Here is a 7234-nt window from a genome sequence, read left to right on the forward strand (position 1 = left end):
TTCAGACACCCACACTCCCTGGTCACGTACTTCTCAATATCTCTCTGCATGTACGGCCAGAAGAAACGTTCACAGATCAAGTTGGTTGTTCTTTCCACTCCCAGGTGTACCATGTATTCATGGAGTTATTTGAAGACCAACCTACGGAATACTCTGGGTAGTACCAACTGCCGGTTTTGTCTTCCTTTACGATACAGGATACCGTCTTCACTGAGGTAGAGCTTTGTCCATTCTTTAATTAAAACAGAAACTGGTGGTGACTCATTGTCTCTCTCCCATTTACTTGGAAACCGATTTTGGTCCACAAAATCAAGAAGTTGCAACTCCATGATTAAGACCTGTTTGGGTCGAAACATGTTGGTTTCTATGCCTTTTTTGCAATCATGAGTGTATCCAAACTGCCTGACCTTCTTGTTACCTATTTTTAACCTGAAGAAATAAACGGATGTTTTAAGAAACCTTGAATTTCCTGGGATCATTTGTCCAAAAGGGCGGTGGATGCTTATTATTTTATTAATGAACACAGGATTTTTTACAGCACAGTGAGATGGAGGAGGGCAGAGGGTTTGCTGAGGGAGATGATCCCTGTGACACCATTTCTTCCAGTCCTTATCTTTCTGCCTGACAATACTCCGCACTGCTAGTTCAGGAACTCTACCTGACCTGTGCTTAGCTTCACTCCTGACTTGAATCATTTTTACTTGCAGGAGCGCTTCTGTGAGATACAGAACACACACACCATCTTTCTCTTCGGCTCCAGCCAGACAGTAAACAACTTCCCCACAATCCCCCTGGGGCTCTGCTAAAACACTCCACTTCTTCTGTTACTGTGTTAACTAGTGTTGAGCCACCCCCGTAGTGTTCGAGTTCGGTTCGGTTCGTCGAACACCCGTGTGTTCGCCGAAATGCTCGTCGAACTGTTCGTCGAACACCTTCGAACACCGTTAAAACCAATGGCAGGCAAACAAAAACACATAGAAACACATAGAAAACACCTTCAAAGGTATCCAAAAGCTGACAACCTGCTCAGAAGACACAACTAACACATGGAAAAGTGACAAGTACATATAGTCATGCGAAAAGAAAAGAGGTGGAGGAGTAAAAGGAGGGGGAGACACAGATATAGGCATGTCATGCCCTTCTAAAATCCAAAAAGTGAGAAGCCGACACGTTCAGTCCGCTCCTGCCCGTGCCACCTCCGTGTCGCCGGGTTTGTGCCAGAGCCACGGTGAACCCTGACGGCCAGCCCCCCTCTCCCAATACTGGTGCCTGTCCGCTGGTGGGTCGAGCGAGCCCCCCTGTGGTGGAGGCAGCTCTAAGCTTTTTAATTTAAATTGTGTCTCTAATTTGAATGAATACACTTTAAATCCATTTATAAGGATCTATTGGAGGGCAAGTCTCATGCCAGCAGCCGTGTAATTCCAGCTCCAGTAGCGTCCACTAAAGCTGCTGCAGTTAAAAAGCTTTTATAAGGATCGAGCTCGGCTGTCCACCGCAAGGCATCCTACTGCCAGTCCCAGCCCCTATGCCTTGGGGTGCCTCCTGATGCTCTTCACTGAGTATCCCGTGGTCCCGAAGCATTTCCTTTGAAAAAATTAAGTGTCCAAACTACAGGTGGTGTAGCTTGCTTAACAGCCGGGATAATCCGCTGACTAGCAGACACTGCTACTAGGCACAAAGTATTTCCTGGGCTAGATGCAGTTAAAAATTTGTAATTAGATACTCTCGTTGGATGCTGAGAAAGCATTCCATAGAGTCTCCTGGCACGCCATATATGATTCTCTTAAAAAGCTTGGGGTAGGGGTCTAGGGGACCCTTTTATAGCCAAAATCACGGCCCTGTATCACAATACATCACCTAGGCTGAAGATAAATGGAACTGTAGCACCCTGAGGGCTCGGTTGCTACAGAGGTATTGCACCTCACCCAGAGGTGTGATATCTCACTCTCAGGTAAGGATGGAGTGTGGATCAGGACCCGACACCTGCATGCATTACACCACATTGCCGTGGGGCAGGGCGACCAATATGCCTCTGAGATGGGCACGACAGTCCCTGTCCCTGGCTGGAGTGGGGGGAGGGAACACTGAGGAAGGGGAACCCTGTAGTGCAGGAGCAGGGAGGAAGCAGTTCCTGGGTGCATTGAGAAGGGAGTATAAAAGGTGGGCACCATCTTAGTTCAGTGCAGAGAAGTCTGAGCAGAAGTGGCAGGGAGCAGGGGCTCTGTATGAGCTCTGCTCCGGAGGCGGGCCTAGTAACAGCGGCCCAGGCCTGGAAGAGGGAGAAGGAAGGAAGAGGAGCGGAGAAGGCTCCAGGAACGAGGAATGAAGGGATCCCAGGGGTGCGGACGGGCGAGTCGCCACCGCACGCCCAAATCCACCTGCGTGGAGGGGTCAGGCCAAAGGGGGAGACCGGTCCCCGAAACTAGTGGAGGCAGGAAACGACCCTCAGCTAGAAACCGGAGGCTGTGACATTTTATGTGGTGCAGCCCCTCGCTACACCCGCTAGGAAGGCACCACATAGGGTCAGGGAAACTGGCGCCAAGTTTACCAAGAGGAGGCCCGAGGCAGCCGGACAGAAGGGTTGGTAAGAAAGGCCAGACAAAGGACACACAAAGGGGGTCCTGTGAAGCGCTCCAAAGTTATCTGGGAGTTGTCTGAGCCCCTCACCTGGTGAGCACAGTACGACGTGGGCATCCGTTACCTGCAGACGTGGTCTGGATAATAAGAACTGTGAGTAAAGGCCTTGGACTGCATCACTGACTCCGTGTCGTTACTGCTGCTGCCCTGCACCATCACCCCCATCCTCCGCATACACTGCCCTGAGGCTATACTCCTCCCGTGGGGAGTTATGCTACGCTCTGCTGCACCCACAACACCAGCCTCAGCGGTCTGCCCTGCAGCGGCGGTTCACTCTGACCGCAATCCACGGGTGGCGTAGTCGGACATTTAAACATCAAAACCACATAAATAGTTCCGCCACTGGTTTGACCACCCTGAGCCACGGAACCGGGTCGCCGCCACGAAGACTACAACCACCAGCATCCACCAAAAAGGGTCCGGCTCCGGGTGTCCCAAGGCCCAGGGGGTGCATCAGAACATTTTCATCACCTTTCACAATCACCAATGGGACAAGGCAGGGATGTCCTCTGTCCCCTCTTTTATACATCCTAGTGACGGAGCACCTGCTCTCATCAATTCGCCATAACCCCAATATTAGGTGGATTGAGGTGGGAGGCACCGAGTACAAGTGCTCTCTATTTGCTGATGATGTCCTAGTATATATCACTCAATCACATATATCCATCCATGCTGTTATGGCTGAAATAGATCACTTTGTTACATGGTCAAATTTTACAATCAATGCAGCGAAGTCTGAGGCCCTCGATGTCTCCCTCCCCAAATCCATATAGGATTCCATCCAGTCCAACTTTCCCTTTGCCTGGCCCTCACAGGGTATCAAATACTTAGGAATTCCTATTCATAGAGACCTCTCCCATCTATGTTATCTTAATTTTGGGCCCTTTATTGAACAACTCCATACAGACCACGGTTGGCAAGTTAGAACTGTAAGATTCACTACGTGAACCACTGGTGTTTTGTGGAAAAGCACATGTACACTGTGTTCCAAATTATTATGCAAAAAGTGTTTAGGAGTGATAAGGGAAGAATTTGTTTGTTTGTCAGTTAAACTCATTGATGGTGATGTGTGTCAGGGCTCTTTATATCACTGTAAGCAATTGCAGACACCTGTGCTAATTAGTTTGGCAGGTGTGTCCAATGAAAGGCAAGACTACTTAAGAAGGCTGTCTCACATTATTAAGCAGCCTACATTTTCTGCCAAAATGGGAAAGAAAAAGGATGTGTCGGCTGCTGAGAAGCAACAAATTGTGGAGTGTTTAGGTCAAGGCATGACTACAATCAACATTGTGCGATGATCAGGATGAAGTGTCTTGACAATGAAGAAGTATGTAGCTGATTCACAGTACACACGTGTGCGTGCTGATAAGGGCAAATTGAGGACTCTTTCCTACAGGCAATTACGTCAGGTTAAAAGAGCAGCGGCAAAAAAGCCTTGTCATAGCAGCAGACAAGTTTTTGAAGCTGCTGGTGCCTCCAACGTCCCCCGAACAACAAGATGCAGGGTCCTTCAGAGGTTTGCAGCTGTGCATACGCCATCCTGTCGACCTCCTCTATCCACTTCACACAAGCAGAAACGGCTCCAGTGGGCCAAACATTACATGAAGACTGATTTCAAAACTGTTTTGTTCACGGATGAGTGCCGTGCAGCGCTCGATGGTCCAGATGGATGGAGTGGAGGATGGCTGGTTGATGGACACCCCACGCAAACACGGCTACAGCGCCAACAAGGAGGAGGTGGAGTAATGTTTTGGGCTGGAATCATGGGGAGAGAGCTTGTCGGCCCCTTTAGGATCCCTGAAGGCGCTAAAGATGAACTCCATAATGTATGTGGATTTTCTCAAACAGCACTTCCTGCCATGGTTCAAGAAGAAGAACCGTGTATTTCACAGCAAGATCATTTTTTGCATGATAATGCACCATCTCATGCTGCACATAAAACATCTGCATCTCTGGCTGATATGGGCATAAAAGGGGACAAACTTATGGTGTGACCCCCATGCTCCCCTGACCTCTACCCCATTCAGAACCTCTGGAGTATCATCAAAAGGAGTGTCTATGATGGCGGGAGGCAGTTCACATCTAAGCAACAGCTCTGGGAGGGTATTCTGTCCTCATGCAAAACAATTGAAGCAGAAACCATCCAAAACCTGACAAATTCAATGGACGAGAGAGTTCAGAAGTTCCTTTCGAACAAGGGGTCCTATGTGAAAATGTAACATCACCTAGAATAAAGTTTTGAGTTGAAAACTGTTTGATTTCAGTTTCTAATAACCTGCTAATGCTTATAATTTCAAAAATGACAATTTTTTTGGTCTTTATTAAAATGAAAAGGTTGATCGAAAAGTTTGGGGGATCTAAGAGTGTGGCAACCCAGTAGTCATGATTACTTCGAATTCTGACAATATGAGGGTCATGTTGCAGGTAGTGCAGCAAGAAGGCACTTATGTGTCTTGCGCATCTCGGAGCCCCAAAATTATTTTCCGGGCTAGATGCAGCTAAAAATTATTATTAATTTTAAATCTGGTGGAGCTTAGTATAGATGGCCTAATAGGATCAGTGCTGCACACTGCTACAAAGCCCAAATTATTTTCCAGTCAAGATACAGATAAACATGATTAGTAATTTTAAATCTGGTGGAGCTTATTATAGATGGCCTAATAGAATCAGTGCTGCACACTGCTACAAAGACCAAATTATTTTCCAGCCAAGATACAGATAAACATGATTAGTAATTTGAAAGCTTAAAACGGTTGGTAGGGTGATTTTAACCAATCATCAAGCTTTTACTCTCCCCAGGATGACACAGGGGTAGAAAAGTCGTTTCGGATCCATGATTTGTTCATCTTTATGAACGTGAGTCTGTCTACATTATCAGTGGAGAGCCGCGTGCGCTTATCTGTCAGCACACCACCAGCAGCGCTGAACACACGTTCAGACAGAACGCTGGCTGCGGGGCATGACAAGATCTCCAAGGCGTAAGTGGCTAGCTCCGGCCATTTATCCAGATTGGAAGCCCAAAAAGAGCAAGGGTCCAGTGACACAGTCATGGCTTCAATGTTTACTTGGAGATACTCCTGTACCATCGTCTCTAGGCGTTGACTATGTGTCAGACTTCTTGTCTCCTGTGGCCTTGCAAAGGATGGGCTAAAAAAGTGGTGAAATGATTCCGCAAAATTGATGTTACCAGCAGATACTGTGGTTCTGTTACGGTTTGAGTGCTGAACACTTGACGGTCCCACGGTTGGCAAGTTGGAACTGTGAGATTCACTACGTGCACCACTGGTGTTTTGTGGAAAAGCACATGTAAGATTCTGCAACAGTCTCTGCTGATACTCCTGCATGCGTGCATCCCTTTCTATGGCAGGAATAATTTCTGCAAATTTACTTTTGTACCGGGGATCTAACAGTGTGGAAACCCAGTAGTCAGGATTATTTCTAATTCTCACAATTCGAGGGTCATGTTGCAGGTAGTGCAGCAAGAAGGCACTCATGTGTGTTGCGCATCCAGGAGCACCAAGTCCCTGTTGTGTTGGTGGCGAGGTAACAATCATGCTTCCTTCCTCTGTCCTCTCCCCCCAACCTCGCACAACATAAATGTGATCAAGGTCTCCCTCATCTGATGAGTCTTCCATCAGTTCGTCCTCCACTTCTTCCTGGGCTCCTGCACCTTCCTCACTAGTTTGGCTGCTACCATGCGCCCTGGTAAAACCATCTCCCCCACCCTCACATGCCTGCCGCCTTGGTGCTGCCGACCGTCTGGACCTTGCAGATGTTAGCCCTTCCGCATACAACTCCTCCTCCTCTACTTCCTCCACCTCCTCTTGTGCCACCACCTGACTCAGAATTCTGTTTAACATGTGCTCCAGCATGTAAATCACCGGAATAGTCATGCTGATAATGGCATCGTCAGCACTAAACATCTTCGTCGCCATTTCAAAACTGTGCAGAAGGGTGCATAGGTCTCTGATCTGAGACCACTCCTCCAGCGTGATTTGCCCCACCTCTGGATCTCGTTGGCCCAGGCTATACGTCAGAACGTATTGCACCAGGGCTTGTCGGTGCTGCCACAGTCGCTGCAACATGTGCAGAGTTGAATTCCACCGGGTAGGCACATCGCATTTTAGCTGGTGAAGTGGCAGGCCCAACGACTTCTGTAGAGATGTAAGTCGCTGAGCTGCGGGATGCGAACGGCGGAAGTGAGCACACAGCGACCGTGCCCTCTGCAGAAGGCCATCTAGTCTGGGATAGTGGGCTAAAAATTGCTGGACAACCAGGTTCAACACGTGAGCCATACAAGGCACGTGTGTGACATTGCCCCGGCGAAGGGCCGCACCCAGGTTTGCAGCATTGTCGCACACGGCCTTCCCTGGTTTCAGGTCCAGTGGAGACAACCATTCATGAAATTGGTTCTCCAGAGCTGACCACAACTCCTCAGCTGTGTGACTCACATTTCCCAGACATTTCAAAGTAAAAACCGCCTGATGACGTTGAGCCCTACTGCCAGCATAGTAAGGAGGTGTGCAGTATCCCTTCTGCGTAGTTAGAAAGCTTGTGGCATGACCAGACAGGCTTTGGGTGCAGGTGGAAGACCGAG

The sequence above is a fragment of the Phyllobates terribilis genome, unplaced genomic scaffold (assembly GCF_046119375.1).
Source record: "Phyllobates terribilis strain yellow unplaced genomic scaffold, ASM4611937v1 Scaffold_8__6_contigs__length_399053987, whole genome shotgun sequence".
In the NCBI taxonomy this organism is placed as follows: Eukaryota; Metazoa; Chordata; class Amphibia; order Anura; family Dendrobatidae; genus Phyllobates; species Phyllobates terribilis.